This window comes from Rhinopithecus bieti, unplaced genomic scaffold (assembly GCF_001698545.2).
Source record: "Rhinopithecus bieti isolate Rb0 unplaced genomic scaffold, ASM169854v2 scaffold_2917, whole genome shotgun sequence".
In the NCBI taxonomy this organism is placed as follows: domain Eukaryota; kingdom Metazoa; phylum Chordata; class Mammalia; order Primates; family Cercopithecidae; genus Rhinopithecus; species Rhinopithecus bieti.
In genome coordinates, this window is record NW_016804148.1 from 1,241,485 (window position 1) to 1,259,250 (window position 17,766).

General features: G+C 38.8%; 2 long non-coding RNA genes across 4 annotated transcripts in view; both read left to right on the forward strand.

Moving 5' to 3' along the window:
* LOC108526187 (uncharacterized) overlaps positions 1-17,766 on the forward strand; it is a 62,585-nt gene that overhangs the window by 33,336 nt on the left and 11,483 nt on the right. The gene's annotated exons all lie outside the window — the stretch shown is intronic.
* On the forward strand, positions 10,550-14,821 carry LOC108526188 (uncharacterized). The gene is made up of 3 exons (XR_001884457.1): positions 10,550-10,776; positions 12,992-13,039; positions 14,706-14,821. It is a non-coding gene; the product is annotated as an uncharacterized LOC108526188 (long non-coding RNA).

The window sequence follows — 17,766 nt, forward strand, 5'->3', positions numbered from 1 at the left end:
AAAAAAAAAAAAAAAAAAAAAAAAAAAAAAACCTATACAAAGTTATTAAAGAGACATCTCAATTCTACATCTCTCCTTATTCAACAGTTCTTAACGTTTTGCCATTTTCTGGTGCATCTTCCAGGTGTGCTTTTCAAAAGAGTTTTCTTTTGTATCTTTTCAGGGTTTATCTAGCCTACATAATACGTGTAATTTCAATATAAAGTTAGCTGTATTCTGTCTCACTCTCTCTGTCTCACTCTCTCCATCTCAAAACCACAAGTGATACCACACTTGGTAGTTTCTTGGGTACTTGTCTTTCCTCTTAAACATTTTCTTAATTCCAGTGTTGGCCTGATGATGTGGAGAATTGGACAGCGCATGACTTTCATGCTTAAATCTAGAGAAAAACTAGATAAACTGAAAATTAAATTTTCCTTGAAAGCATTATAGAACTAAGGTGAAAGGGAAAACCACTTTCCACAGTTCTAGAGAAAGAGACATGGCTACAGGGAGAAATAGGACTAGATCCATTGCTTACCTGGGACAGGGATTGCCAAACTCAGTACTATCTAGAGGTGAATTTCTATGAATTGCTAAAGGCTGAATGTGGGTTTGCATGAGAGTATGAACTCCCAGAGGTTGCAGAAATAGGAGTGTTCACAGTCTCTTGTAGGCTTTTCTTCCAGGAGCCCTCCCAGGCACTCACAGGAAGATCAGGGAGTATCCTAACAAAGCTTCCCTCATGCAGCTGGCAAAGGGAGAGCCCTACCATCCCTCTCAAAACACCCAGGCTCATCTCCCTGATCTCCTATACAGTGAAAACAAAACCTAATTTAAAGGGAGTTGGTAGAAACAGACAAGAAACAAACAACCTGTAGCACGAGGGCACTAGTGGAAACCCACTGAAGCTGAGGAAGGGAAACGGGTGTGGAAGGCAAGGGGAGGGAAGCTAGAGACTACCAATGTGAGTGGGGAAGGAAAGCGGTCCAGGCCCAGCACTCCGTCTGGATGGATGTGGAAGGCAGGCCACTCAGCCAGTGTTCACCGTTCCTTCTCGAGACTGAGGTTAACCAGAACATTAAAAAATACCCATTTCCCACGTTCCCCCTACCACACCAGGGTTGAGTAAAAATAACAGAATCACACAGCTGGGAAACCGGCAAGAATAGGCTCTCTGGGGACAAAAAGAAAAGATCAGAAATCCAAGTCAAAGTTAGAGGTCAACATAAGCTATCACTAGAGAAACTGAAACCCTCTGGTGACTATAATTAATAAGATTATATCACATGCCTGAAAATTTGCTAAGACAGTAGATTTTAAATGTTCTCACCACAAAAGTAAGAGAGAACAATGTAAGGTGATAGATATGTTGATGAGGTTGAATTTGGTAAGTATTTCACAATACATACATTTATCAAAACATCATGTTGTATACTAAAAATGCATATAATTTGTATTTGTCGATTATACTTCAATTTAAAAAAATATTACAAAGGAAAAGCCTAAAATATGAAGTAAAATGAAATATGATTTATCAATCAAAAACAAAAAATTCACTGCAGCCACCCCAACCTATTCTACAAGAAATATTCAGAAAGTTTTTTGCATGGAGATTCTGATGTAGGTCAGAAACTTAGAAATAGACAAAGAAATATAGAGCATTGAAAATGGAATAAATCGAGGTAAATAAATTAATTATTGTTATTGTTCATTTTTTAAAGATGACTGAGTGTTTAAAGCAATATAGTAATGGTAATCATGCATGGTATGTTTATAGAAGATATCAAAGTGGAATGTATGACCATGATTCCGCAAGAGAAAGAGATGAAGAAATTGGAAACATATTGCCTTACACATGAAGCCATATAATATTATACAAAAGGGACTCAGATCATTTTTAAATGCACATTTTAAAGCACAGGGGAAATGAGTAGCACATAGGCAATAGAAAAAATAAAATGAAATAGGAAATAATGCCCATTTAAATGCAGAGAAGAAAGAAAATGATTAAACAAAGAATCAATAAAACAATAAGAAAGGCTAGCTACTTTTATTTTATTTAATTTTGATTTTATTTATTTATTTATTTATTTATTTATTTATTTATTTATTTATTTGAGACGGCCGAGTCTTGCTCTGCCGCCCAGGCTGGGAGTGCAGCTGGGCCAGGCTCTCAGCTCACTGTAAGCTCGCGGCCTCCCCCCCTCCCCGGGTTCACGACATCTCTCCATGTCTCAGCCTCCCGAGGTAAGCTGCGGAACTACAGGCGCCCACCTTCGGTCGCCCGGGCTTAGTTTTTTGTATTTTTTTTTGAGTAAGACGGGTTTCACCGTATTAGCCAGGATGGTCTCGATCTCCTGACGCTCGTCGACTCCGCCCGTCTCGACCGCCTTCCTTCCCCAATTGTTGGATTAACAGGCTTGAGCCACCGCGCCCGGCCTTGCTACTTTTAAATACAAACATATTTAAACTGATCAATAGTTTGAACATAATAATTAAAAGTGGATTTGGTATATGAATATCGTATATACGTATATATTGATACAGGGGATATATGTACACACGCTGTAGTAGTTTTTCGTTCTTCTCAACTGGATTTAAAAGCAACTGATAGAGAAATGAATATAATGTGCCGATGAATGCTATAGCACATGGAAATGCTAATACATTTTCATAGCCCAGCACCTAGAAATACTGCGGTAGGAACAAAGCTGTATTGCGGTTAACGCAAAATCTCCAGATGTAACTTGAATTTCCAGGGAACAGATGAAGATGACTACAAATCATAAAATAAAGAGGTCATTATAACAAATCTATAAATATATACTCCTTCTTTGCCTTCAGATTCTTTAAAAGTCAACAATTATATAATTAATTAATACTATAACAATGCATTGTTGAGTTTGTATCACTTCCATAGATGCAATATATAGTAACAATAGTAACCAGAAGGCCGGGGCTGCGCGTGGCTCAAGCCTGTAAGTCCCAGCATTTGGGAGCCGAGGGGCGGATCACGAGTCAGGAGATCCGGACCATCTGGCCTACGCACGTGGAAAACTCGTCCTACTAAAAAATACAAAAAACATTAGCTGGCATGGTGGTGGGCGCCTGGCTAGTCCAGCTACTCGCGGAGGCCTGAGGCGGAGAGTGCGCGCAACGCCGAGGAGGCCCCCAGAGCTTGCAGGTGCAGCCGAGCAGTTCGCTTCCACTGCCCCCTCCAGGTCTGGGCGACAGAGTGAGACTCTGTCTCAAAAAAAAAAAAAAAAAAGAAAGAGAAAACAAAAGCTACAAGAAAAAGTGGAGACAGGAGCCAGAATTATGAAAGAGGCGACATTCCGTATCTCAGCCGGATAATGGAAATGTTCCAAAGTCAACTGTGGTGATGTTTGCACATATCTCTGAATACACTAAACGTACTGAATTCATATTTTTTTTTTTTTTTTTTTTTTTTTTTTTCTTTGAGACCTAAGTCTTGCCTCTGTCGCCCAGCTGGGAGTGTGGCTGCGCGGTCTCGGCCTCACTGCAAGCTCGCCCTCCCGGCGTTCACGACATTCTCCTGCCCTCAGCCTCCCGAGTAGCCTGCGCATACAGGCGCCCGGCCAAGCACACTCAGCTAATTTTTTGGTATTTCAGTACGAGATGGGCTTCCCATTAGCCCGGATGATCTCGATCTCCTGACCTCGTGATCTGCCCGCCTTGGCCTCAAAGTGCTGGGATTACAGACCTGAATTTTATACTTTAAAAGGGTAAAAAGTGTAGTGTGTGGCTTGTATTTCAATAAATGTTTTTAAAACTAACGAAATTACAATCAAAATATTTAAAAAGAAAATGAACTTCAGGCTTGGGTGGGAAGATGGGGACAGAGAGAGAAGAAAGACCTAACTTATCAACTTCAAGAATGAGAGTGACATAACTATATTTGTTAAAGATTCTTAAAGGGTAATAAGGAATTATCATAAACAATTATATGCCCCTAAATTAAATGCCTTAGATGAAATTTAGAAAGTCTTTAAATAATACAAACTGCAAAACTGATTGGAAAAGAAATAGTAACAAAAAATATACCTATTTATTAAATAATTGAATTTGTAGTTATAAATCTAACAATAAAAAACATCAAGACCAAATGATTTTACTGATAAATTCTAGCAAATATTTAAGCAGTACAGAACACCAACTTTACAAAAATTATTTTATAATGTGAAAGGAAAGGCAATTCTCACCTTATTTTCAAGGTTAAAATTTCTCAGAAAGCCAAAAATATACATTATACTAAATAAAACCAGCAAACAACTATGTGTTTATTCAAAGACACACACACACACACACACACACACAAATTTTAGTAATACACGGCATTATCCTTTAAAATAAGTTAACTTGATAGTTAATGCATGTTTTGTTACATCAAATTTTAGCTTTAAATAAACTTATTTCACTGCAGTGTGCTATGGTAAGTGAGCATGTGTAAGTTGGTAGAAGCCTAAATATATATCCAAATGTGGATGAAGCCATTATATAAGGAACAGATTGCAAATATTTACAAGAAAAATTAATGTGGGTTCTCAGTTTGAATTGCAGTTTACAAAAACTAGTAAAAATCAGCATCCCTGTAAGCATGAATAGGTGCTCATGCAGCTTGTCCTGGCATAGGCTTGCTCACAAATGATCTGGAGGAGTTAACAGGCCACAGGCATGTGCTACCAAATCTATTCTCAGGGTGTGGAGAGCTGTTGAATTGTCAGAATCATGACACCTTTCAAAAATACACAAATACGCTCCATCTGAAGATTGTACAGCATATATTTTGGTTTGTTCTTCCACAATAGGGTAAAGCAACACAATTTTCGAGATACAAAATTTAAGAATTACAAAATATGAACAGGTCAGAATAACTCAAATGATCATAGTACTGTCGCAGACTCTGGAGCAGGTGCTTTTCTTGACTGTAGACATGAGCTAGCTGGCACTGTACAACTTTGCGTTGCTTCAGACACACTGCTTTCTACACACTTCAGTGATTTTCCATTGTAACTGTAAGCATTATTTTGGGGATAACTATTTTTAGTGTTACAATAACACCAAAGGAAACACATATACTCTAGAGAATACTGATGATTTCAGACAATATATTGCTCCTGACCCCTCAACCCCTACACTGCCACCCAAACACAAACTTACAGTACACTTTATTAATCCCCTGATCTACAAACAGCATTCTAATATTGCAAAGAAAGAAGAAAACTTTTCTGTAATTTGATCAATTTCAGAGTCATTACTCCATTTCTGCACTTTGCTCTTCTTTGGGATACAATCCCTTTGAGATGGCTAATTTTTACTCTTAGCTGGAAATTCAGTACATGTGATCATTTTCCTGCATAGAGCTGAACACAGCAATTGTGGGAGATAAGCTGAGGGTCAAAGGATTATAGTTGTGATAATACATTTGTATATATGTGTCTTAAGCAGTGCCACTGGTGGGGTCTGGGGGGCTTTGGAGAAAGCAAAGATAGTCTCCTTACTTCTATTATCTGCTGTCCTGTCCCCTGGGAGGCTGATATCTGTATGCATCATCATTCAGGCTTCCTTGCATTTCACTTTTCATGAAGTTTAGCCAATAGAAATCACTAACTAGAAAACAGAGAACATTCTATTCCTTAACTGTGGCTCCAGCTCTGGTTCAGTATCCTCACACCCTCAACTGTGGCTCTTGACAGATTCTTAATAATCTTGTAATAGCTTGTAATCTCTCCACTGGTGTAAACCCTGGATACCTCACCATCATTTGTTATTTCATTTAATTATTCCTTTATCTCTGGAGATAGCTCCTTTGTTAAACCTTTTTCATTTATTTTCTCAAATGGCCTATTTCATGCAGAAATTCTGAAAGATACAGTAACTGGTACCAGCGGAGATCCCAAGAAACATACCCTCAAACCAACATTCTAGTATTCAGTTAGTCACATATCTCAAGTGTACCTGTAACCTCTGATATGGTTGGGATCTGTGCCCCCACCTAAATCTCACGTTCAGTTGCAATCTCCAGTGTTTGAGGTGGGACCTGGTGGGAGATGACTGGGTCATGGGAGCAGAATTCTTATTAATGGTTTAGCACCATCACCGCCTTGGTAATGTTCTCATGAAATCTGGTTGTTTCATGTGAGTTCTCATGAAATCTGCTTGTTTAAAAGTGTGTAGTACCTTGCTGGGCTCATGCTTGTAATCCCAGCACTTTGGAAGACCGAAGTAGGTGGATTGCTGGAGCCCAGGAGTTCTAGACCAGACTGGGAAACATGGTGAAACCCTATCTCTACAAAAACCACAAAAGTTAGCTGAGTATGGTGATGCATGCCTGTAGACCTAGCTACTCGGAAGGCTGAGGAAGAGGTATCACTTGAACCCAGGAGGTGGAGGTTGCAGTGAGCCAAGGTGGCAAGATGGCACTACTGCTCCAGCCTGGGCAACAGAGTGAGACACTGTCTAGAAAAAAAAAAAAAAGTGTGTGTGGCACCTCCCCGCTTTTTCTTTCTCCTGCTCCTGCCATGTGCAGTGTCCACTCGCCCTTTGCCTTTCACTATGATAATAAATTTCCCGAGGCCTCCCCAGAAGCTGATCAGAAGCCATCATGCTTCTTGTACAGCCTGTGAAACTATAAGCCAATTAAACCCCTTTTCTCTGTAAATTACCCAGTCTCAGGTATTTATAACAGCACAAGAACAGACTAATACAATCTCCTAATCAAAGAGAAATGAGGCACTGGTAATATAGGGCATTTGGTAGCATAGCAATTGCTCAGTGGTAGCATGGGTTGGACTGCAGGTTGAGGTTGTCAAGTGACTTGTGGAACTTGGCAATTACAATCATTGTGGGGTAGGCAGGATAATTCCAGTTCCCTGAATATAACTTTCAAAAATGCACAAAGATTAATCAAAACACTTGAATTGCCAACCATGAGCAGATGGAAAACTAACAAATCCTCAATTGTTGTTTTAAAGAAATATTTTTTCATCTGAGATCTAGAAGAAGATGCCTGTTTCAAGAATTGCACAATTAGAACATTAATTGAATGCACCATCTCAACTGCTCTCTTATGCTAAGATATATTCTCTTGGGAATGAGCAAGGTACATATGAATAGAAATAAAAAAGACTGAAAATTTTAAACTTTCACATTATCCAAAAGCTTCCATGACAGAATTGCAGTTCCTCTCATCAATACTCTTTAACTTGCATGAGATTTACCAATACCTTCAAGACGTCCTGGTGCCACCCAATGGGATAAGGGTACTCCTTGGGATGTACCATTACCATCGTTCTTTCTCCTCAAGACCATGATTAAAGGTAGATCCATATGGAGAAGTACAGACTTGTTCTGGGAGGAGATAGCTTTTATTCAAAAGGAGTTGTCATATCCTGCCAATTTATAGCACAAAGTTTATAAGGAACAGGTATGGATGGATTTTTAAGAGTATTAGATCAGGACAAACATTGAACCATGAAGATTTGATTAAGCTGAAGTTATTGATACGTGTACTTTCTCTCAGAATATGAAATTTAGTAATAAATTGGCCTGGGCACCTGAGAACGGTATTATAAGTCTGCTAAGTTCAATTAAAGCCTGAATTCAACTGTGTTCTACAATTAATGAAATAGAAACCCTCTTACTTTTCTAGCATACTTAAAGTATACAAAAGGCTCAGGGAGTTTAAGCCTAGTGGGTAACTCTGTTATGTGCGGGCTGCTCAGACACCATTTACTGTACTGACTGGAGATACTCAGAGGACATTCCATTTATCAAGCTATTAAGAGGCAGGGAGGAGAGTGAGCCCAAGATGAGTTTGTTTCTCAATTCAAGTCGTCACAACACTATTGATAATTCAACAAGCTGTGTGTTTTGATTGGTATTTTTATTCATTTGTATGCTATAGGTTTATGAAAATGTTAATATGTGTTAGTGAGGGAAGCACACACATCCTTGAATACACAATTAAGCAACTGTCCTCTGAGGCCTGTGACAATGGTGAAAGAAGTCTCAATGGAATTGGATTTTATTATTTTAGTTGGGATAATAAGATCCCAACAGGAATAAATCTAACATAATTAGCATGATATGCTACGGCGAGACTGTGGTAACCAGATGGCCCTGGCATGCTGCAATCCATGGATAATTGATGACAAGGTCCCTAAGAATGACATAGCTGGACAGCCTTCTAAGGGGTTGTTTGGCCAATGTGTCTCATAATGTCTAGGTCTGTTTGGCCAAAACTCAACTTGAGTTAAACTAGTGTGGATTCTTAGCCAGTAATAATAAGAATGCACTAGGAATAATTCTCACAGCTCACTCAGAGACCTGGGGGGAATAATGTTTTCGAATATTTCAAGGGTTATTTCATACTGTCAATGGACTCCACAAGTTCCTGGGGGCATAAATCACCATTAAGATAAGAGTAGGTATTTAGGGGGGTCAGGTGATATCTAGAATCTTGACCTAAGCCTAAAAAAAAAGATTGAAAAACTGATGACAGAACAGGACAGAAAAAAAAATACGTAAATGGTCTTATTATAATGGGCAAAAATTATGAACATATTCGTATTTTGTGTAAATGTCCACCTAAAAGCAAAGGAGAGGCTTTCAACAATCAGGTGGTCAAAAGTGTTACTTTAATATCCATGGACTCAAAGGTACTGAAAATGTCTGTGACAGGTAGGGATGTTTGTAGAGCTGTAATTTTTTGTTGAAAGCTGGATAGTATGTCTCAGATTGTAGGAACTTAGGAAATAAACTTTTTAGTGTGAGATTTTTGTTAGTTTGGCTAGGAGCTGGGCTGGTATTTGCTGAAACTCCAGGTGCCAGAGACTACTGTTTATAATTTTTTTGGTCTATTTTCTCTCTTTCCCTTCTTGTCTTGGTTTTCCCTAGAAACTCTATCTTAAATAGCGCTGTTTTCTTGCTGCTCTGTTAATTGTAATGCACTGTCATACTGGAGCACTACTGTTATGGTGGCAACGTTTTGTGGAGTAGACATTTTATAACCTTATGTTTAAATCTAAAGTTTTTAGTTGGCCTGTGACCTTGGATGCACTCCCTAGCATTTTCTCCTTATGTGAGATGCTTAGACTGGAGTGGCCTTCAGTTGGCTAGTTGTCTTTCCCCAAGTCAGAGAAAGGTCTCCTGAAGGTGTAGTGATTTCCTTTGTATGACAGGGTTTGGTATGGAGATTTCTTTGGGCCTATTTCAAAATTATTATTTTCCCCATACTCTGGCCAAAACAAGAGGAATTTTTTTCTCTTATATTTACTGTGAAGATGGGGTATGTCCTGAAAATAAAACCAAGGAAAGTACAAAGGTGCCAGGGACTACTGTAGGCTGAGCTCCTAGGAGTTTTTAGCTCTAAGCCATTTTTTTTTTTTTTTGAAGTGGAGTCTCGCTCTGTTGCCCAGGCTGGAGTGCAGTGGCATGATCTCAATTCACTGCAACCTCAGCCTTCCACCACCAAGCTATTCTCCCACTTCAACCTCCCAAGTAGCTGGGATTACAGGCGCCCAACACTACGCCTGGCAGATTTTTGTATTTGTTATTTTTTTAGTGGAGACAGGGTTTTGCCATGTTGGCCAGGCTGGTCTCAAACTCCTGACCTCAGGTGATCCACCCGCCTCGGCCTCCCAAAGTGCTGGGATTACAGGCATGAGCCAATGCGCCTTGCCTCTAAGCTATTTTTGTACTCAGCCTCCAGCATCTCATTAACATTGCCATTTAAATGTTTCTATTAGCTACTGGCCCCACTGGCTCTGTGTCAGGTTAGCTGATCTCAGCTGTGATTCTGTGTAGTCACCTGCTTGTCCACATTCTGGGGTGTGCATTTGCCTTGTGATCTCAATTCTTTGAGGTATTTAAGGAAGGTTACTGATTTTAGTTTGCTGAGCTTTTCTTGTCATAAGGGTAGGAACAATAACTGAAACTGGAAGGTTTCATTGTTTTTTTAAACACTAATTATTTCCTCGTTCTATATTTTTGTCCCAGATACCTCATAATCAAAACCATTGAGATAACCAATGTTTTTACTTCGATTCTTGGAGGATTATGACTAAATTGGCATCATATCTCAATAATATTTTGAATGTGATTTTGTGATTCACCAGTGCTGTCAATAGTTTGTTGTCGTTCTTGTTATTTTTCTTTTTTTTCACTGTATAAAAGACAATTATTGGTGTTCAGAGAAAAAAGAATAGACTTTCCTAGGTTTGTTCTGTTTGCCCCTTCATTTTCGTTCGCAGAACTTCAGCAACTTTCTGCTGCACCAGGAAACTAGTCCTTAGGGCCTCAATCACTGGACTCTTGTCTTCTGGTTTTTTGGCAATGAGTAGCCTTAGCAGCAAATAATAGAATAGGAGAATTCAGAAGTCAGAGTATTTTTCCCCTTTTTACCTCTGTGACTGGCCATGATTTGGCAGAGTTGGTGCTCCTTTAATTATGGTCATAGCTACTGCTCAGTGGACTTTCCTTTATGACACCATATCTCATTAGTCCCTGGAATACCATTTCCTTCCCTTTCCAGTTCAGACCTAGAGGTGACAACAACTTCTCCACTATTGCTAGTCCCTGGTGATTCTTGCTTCAATATCCTTTACTATTCTTTTAACTCTGTCCACACTGCTCTTAATAGTCCACTTGGGAAATGTCTTCATTTATCTCTGGTAATACATTATCTTTTGATTGTCGAGACCCAGACTGACCCTGACTGATTCAGGCAGCATAAGACCACTCAGTTTCTGAGGGAGGGGAAGCACACAGAAGGTAAGTGTAGAATATGAAGAAGAAAGGAAAGCGAACAACTGCAAAATATAAACTTTACCCATTTTAGATTTTGTTTCATCAAAAAAATTTTGTAATGGAAGATACAATGACTAAATCTAAGATCACAAAATTTTACACTGCACTTGATGTCTTTCTATACATAATATGAAATGAAAGTTAAGCTTAAAAATGAACGTGTTAAATGCTTAAACATCACTTCAGATTTTTCTTAAACAACCTTGATTTTTTTCCGAATTGAGCATTTTTATATTGCATATTCCAGCTGAGAGCCATGTTGAAGTGAGTATTAGGAAGTCTTCTTAGTGATATTATTTTGGAGCTTTAGTTGCCATAACAACTTCGTTTACCTTTCAAAAAATGTTGAATTATATGTCAAACAGCAGATGCTTCTTATAGCCATTGAAATCATAAGCACTGCCATTCAACATAGAATATTAAAGAAAAATACTCTAGCAAAGCAGCTAATAATTTGAAGGACAAATTTTAGTTGGCATAATTAACTGGAAGTAAAATTCAATTCACATGTTTTCCTTTGTAAATACATTTTATTGTCTTTAATGTAAGAAAGCATTTGGTTTTCTTGACTCAGTCTTAAATTCATTTAATATATTTGCCTTTGCAAAGATTCAGCAGGTAATGTTTTCTCTATATATTTATATTACAAGAAAATATTTTTTTCTGCTGTAGAAATACATGTTATAAATTGTCTACAAGGAAGGCATCATTTATATACCAATTTAAAAATTTAAAATAGAGCAACATGTAGGCATGTCTCACCTTTCAAATACAGATTTTTTCCAAAGTATAAAGATACTTTATACATTGAGAAGTATGATGTAAATTTACATTATTTTGCTAATATATAGTATTATAATAATTGCTTAAAGTAAAGCTTTTAGCTTGAAATAGTCTATTTAGATTTAAAGTACCCAATTTAGACTGGGTTAGACTGAGAGTGCTGGAAAAAACTTCATAGAGAGCTTCAAATCTTTGTCAGGGAGAGAAAAGATCCATCAAATTACTGAATAAGTAGCAGAAATTACTCGAATTTTCATGTTTGTCAAAGGTTACCATCATCATAATATTACAGTGTCTATATTAGTGGTAGTACAACGTAATAATGAGTAAACAAATGCTGTATGCCTAACAGAAAAATAACAAAATACTTTAGAAACAATATGCGTAGATTCATTTGAAAATTTTTGAATGGTATAGCATATAATATGTAACATAATGCTGCCACATTAGATATAAAAATATATCATATGTGCTAAGTGCATAAATAATATATTGATTATATCATATTTCAATGAGTGTTCTTACTGATTTCAGCATTTCTCTCTCTTATGGTTACATGTGATTAAATTTTTATTGTTTTTAATGTTTATTATTCAGAGATTACATAAGACAACATGAGTAAGGAGTCAGTTACATAGAGAATGGTAATGATAACAAAATAAGTAATGATAGCTAATATTTTTATAGCACATATTAGATACAAAGTACTGTCCTAAATACACTCCCCCATGTTATTTCCTTTCATCCTCATGTTTACCCTGTGAGTTAGATATTATTGTTCACATTTTATACATGACAAAAAAAGACACAGGAGGAAGTTAAGTAAATTGACTTGGACCTAAGTAATACAGTGAGGATTCATACCTGGGTAGTCTGGCCACAATGTCCATCAATAGCGACATAGTCCTACCTTGTAGCTCCACAGTGTTAACCAAAACCCAATATCCATGCATACTTCCACTCTGCCATCCTGGGGGAACAAGATGGTTGTTTCCTCTCTGGCCTCCTGCCCATGTTCCATGCAGAATGAACCATCATGACGAACAAACAGAAAGGGGTGATTCAATCAACAAAGTCAGATGCCTTCATTTCCTAGGGCTGCCATAACAAAGTGCTATACACTAGGTGGCTTAAACAAAACATACATATATATGTGTGTGTATATATATGTATATATGTGTGTGTATATATGTGTATATATATGTATATATGTGTATATATGTATATGTGTGTATATATATGTATATTTTTATATTTATTTATTTATCCCAGTTCTAGAGATTAGAAATTCAAAATCAATGTGCAGGTAGGGTTGGTTACTCTTCTGGAGATCTCTCTCTTTGGCTGATAGATGGCTGTTCTATCTTTTTCTTTACATATTCTTCCCTCCATGTAGGTCTGTGGTCTAATTGCCTCTTCTTGTAAGGAAATCAGCCAGACTGGAGTAAGTCCTATCCTTATTACCTCATCTAACCTTAATTACCCCTTTAAATACCCCACCTCCAAAAACAGTCACATTCTGAGGAACTATGGGGCTAGAACACTAACTGCCTGAGGGTTTTTTCCTGCCTCCTTAAAAGAATGACCATGACACTGTAGTAGAGAGAGTCTAATAGACACAAGTCCAGCCATGCAACCTGGGAGATGGAGGTAGCACTCAAATAATCTTCTCCAAAGCTTGTAGGTTAGAAGTTTTTCAAAGGCATTTTGGGGAAGAGGTGGGGTGGCCAGGTAACAGGTGCTTGCTGCTTATTCATTGGGGAGGAGATAAAATAATAGGGAGTTGAAGCTGTCCTCCTGCAGGCTGAATTTTTCCTGGCCACAGGAGCAGGGTTGGCAGATCCAAGTAGTAGAGCCATCAGGTCCAGGTGGAGCCATGGGTGTCAGACATGCAAAAAACGTGAAGAGATACCTCAAAAGGCCAGCCTTAAATTCTACAATAGTGACATTATTTGCAGGAATAATTGGGGAAATTGCATATCTTATAACCTCCAGAATAACAGCTGACAGTCATTTATGTCTGTGCCTTAGCAGGACTAAGGCTTCTCTCCTCCGACCAGCTTGATGGCCTTTCATTAGCTTTACAAACATGGTTAAGTTTTTGGCAAAGCCTATTACCATTTTAACTATAGCCTAAATGACTTCCAAAGTTAGCTTGGCCCAATAGCCCAGGAATAATTAAAGAAAAGGCAAGATGGATATAGGTTAGCTCAGATCTCTTTCACTGTCATGATTTTCTCACTGATACAATTTTTGCAAAGGTTATTTTATTAACACATAATATTTTGGAAGGTAAATGGTGGTGCACAATTTAGCTCATAATGTTAGTGGCAGTAAATCTGTATCTGAATGGGTCTACAGCAGTCTTAATTCTTGTCTCCTCAGAAGAAAGACTTTGATTGAGGGCCATAATGTAGAAGGAGAAACGAAGGTAGGTTTTACAGCAGGAATGAAAGTTGATTAAAAAGTGCTAGAGCAGGAACAAAAGGAAGTAAAGTACAATTGGAAGAGGGCCAAGTGAGTGACTTGAGAGATCAAGTGTGCGGTTTGAAACTTTGACTTGGAGCTTTATATGTTGGCATACTTGTGGGGTTTAGGATCCCGTCTCCCCTGATTATTCCCTTGGGTTGGGCTGTCCACATGCACAGTGGCCTGCTAGCCCTTGGGAGGGGAGCATGCGCAGCGTGTTTACTGGAGTTGCATGCATGCTCACTTGAGGCATTCTTCCCTTACCAGTCGAATGTCTCTAGGAAGTTATATACCAGTTAAAATCTGCCATTTTGACTCTTAATGCACAAACTTGAACCCACTGACCCAACTCCTGAGATCTTATCTGGAAGCTGATGATCACCAGTTTCAGGTGTTTCTGGTTACTGGGAGACTGCCTTTCTCTGGCACTGGCTGGGACCAGTTACTATTTTAGAGATGGGTATGGACAACAGACAGGAAATAATGGGTAGAAGAGGGTGGTTCCCCATGAAAGGTCCCAACCTCAAGCCTGGATACCCTCAGCCCTAAGTGAGAACAGGCATTCCTGCTTTTGTGCCCAAAAAGTTGCCTTTGGGTCCATGGTGCTCCCTATCCTGTACCCATAAAACCCTGAACCCCAGGCTCCAGAAGCAGGAGACGAGCAGTCAAATGGCAGAACTGAGCAGCAGAGAAGGAGAGAAGAGAAGGAGCAACTGAATGCTGAGAGGAGTTTGGCTAGGGATGATGGGAGAGGAGATCAGCCACTGGATGGTCAAACTACAGGGAAGATCATCTTCACACCCCATCCCCCTTCTGGCTCCCCATCCATCCCGCTGAGAGCCACCTCCACCACCAATAAAACCCCTGCACTCATCTTTCAAGTCTATTTGTGACCCAATTCTTCCAGGATGCTGGACAAGAGCTCAACATACAGAAAGCTATCACACTGGCCCTCTGCCCTTGCAAAAAGGCAGAGGGTCCACTGAGCTGGTTAACACTTAAGCCATCGACAGACGGCAAGGCTAAAAGAGTGCACTGTAAAACACACCCACTTGGGCTCTGGGAGTCACAGGCTCCCACCCCTGGATGCTGCCGTGGGGCCATAGCCCAGCACCCCGGCCCCTGCACCTGTCTGCATGCTCCCCCTCTCTTAAGGGGTTTGAGTAGCAGTGGTGATCAAACAGATGAGCCATACCGCTGTCTCATGTCCTATGAGGGTGGTCAGGGAACTCTTCCATTTCAGAGATAGTTTAACCACAGCCTGACCATCACCTAATGGTCTCCTGACATTCCTGGGGGGATGTGGAGGAGAGGGGCTCTCCTACCCTGTTCATGTCTGACTGGCTACCTTCTGTAAAAATAAAACCAAATTCTTCCAGAAAGTACCAACAGCTTTAACCTTAAATATAAAAAACTGTAGGATAACTCTCCTACATGCAAAAACAGAAAAGAAATGGTGCTCTAAAGGAAGAAGCATAGATATTTGGGCAAGCAATTAGAAATGCCTGTTACAGTATATACCTTTGACTCATTTTGTATGCCGTGCCAACTCTGCTATTGTAAAACCCTATGTAAAATCACCTATTCAGAATTATTTTAAAATACTGAAGCTAGTTTATCTCAAAGCCTGTATATTTCCAGAGCCTGTGCTCTGGAAAAACCCTAGGCTTTGAAATGCAGATTATAATTAATTGCTTATCTACACTGGGTAGGAATTGTAAGACCTGAAGCACGGAAATCAGTAGAAGGTGGTTGCTGTAGTACGTAGTTGGTCTTGTGCAATGCTATAATTGTGCAATTGCTATATTATATTATATAATATAAAAAAAGATATTGACGGTATGGAACATTACATTGTAAAAGTATAAAAAGCTAATTTCAGAGATGTGAAAACTTCTGATCTGACAGGAGCCCACTTATTACTGGGACATAAGGTCAGTCACATAGGACATTTCATGAGGGACTATGGAAGTACTGGAGAACCACAGTTGCTTTGAAATTACATTTACTCTTTGTTCAAGCGACATTATGAACTATATCCACTGTTTAAGCCCAAGTAAAGGGGACTGGACATCTGTGTGCAGTTTTCTAAGGTATTAGTATTTCTACTAATTCATAACATGTCAAGGGGCTCTGGGCTTCCATGGATACTCAAAATTTGCACACATCTTCCAATGTTAAGAACGATCATTACTCTCCCTAGGAAGACAATCCAAAGACCATGTCGCTAATTTATAACTTTAAAATCCAGATTTTTCTAGGTGATAAATTTTTCTCTCCGTTGGACTGGATGTGGCTTTTATAAATAATAGAGATAATCTAAAACACATTTTTCCCCCTAAACATAACAATATTAAGCAAAAGGCAAAAAAAAAAAAAAATAGAATGATAGTATGGACCCCAAATATCTGAAACAGGTCTTAATTTAGAACACCCATTTTGCCAAGGTGAAGGACACACCCCTGACAGCCTCAGGAGGTTCTGACAACATGTGTCCAAGGTAGCCAGGGTACAGCTTGCTTTTAAACATTTTAAGGAGACATAATACATCAATTAGTACATGTAAGATTTACATTGGTTCAATCTGGAAGGGCAGGACAACTTGAAGGGGGATGGTGTTCCAGGTTATAGGTAAATTTAAGCATATTCTGATTGGTTATTGGTTGAAAGAGTTATTATCAATAGAAAGGAATGCCTGGGTTATGATAGGGATTGTGGAGACCTAGGTTTTATCATGCAGATGGAGCCTTCAAGTTAGCAGGCCTTAGAGAGAATAGACTGTAAATATTTCTTATTAGACTTAAGGTTTGTATTAATGTTAATGCTGGAAGGATGCAGTGAAGCATATCCAACCCCCAACTTTCTGTCATGGCCTGAACCAGTCTTTCAGGTTCAATTTTAGAGTGTGCTGGCAGAGGAGGAGGAAGTCCATTCAGATGGCTGTGGGGGGGCTACAAATTGTGTTTTTGCTTAAAATAAGAATTAGCATTAAAAGCTCTAAATCAGGCAGAAAGAGAATAGAAAATATATAATTGTCACTCGTCTAAAACAATTATCTAATCCTAGTAGATACAATAGGGAGGACCCTTTGCCATATTAAAATAGTACATTTCTAGTGCTGATTTTTGGAGACATTGCCTTATCTATTATCTCCCACAGTTATTATTTCTGCCTTACATGGGCTTCTTTGTCCATTTAATCTATGAAAGTCTATGGTGAATCTTGAGGAAATATATTTCCTAGTGGCTACACGGCTTTCATAACCAATTTTCTGTTGGTGTGATTTTGCAAAGCTGGAGATGATCTTCCATCAAAATGGTTACAGGTTGTTGACAATTCAGCAAGATTTTTTGGGCAGTACAATTTTCTTAAAACCTGAGTTTGCAGTGTATTTTCTTTCAGTCAGTTCCTGGTATGAACTTCCACAACCAAATATCTTGTTTAGAAATACCTTGAAGCCTGTGAGTTCTCCTATTTTAACTAATGATTTCTTTGCTCTGAAAATTCCTAAGGGTTTTAGCTTAATTGTCAATGCTTTAAAGAAATTTAAAATATAAAACTTACACTGGTCTTGGTGGCTCATCCCTGTAATACCAGCAATTTGGGACACTGAAGCAGGTGGATCACTGGAGGTCAGGAGTTCAAAACTAACCTGACAAACATGGTAAAATCCTGCCTCTACTAAAAATACAAAAATTAGCC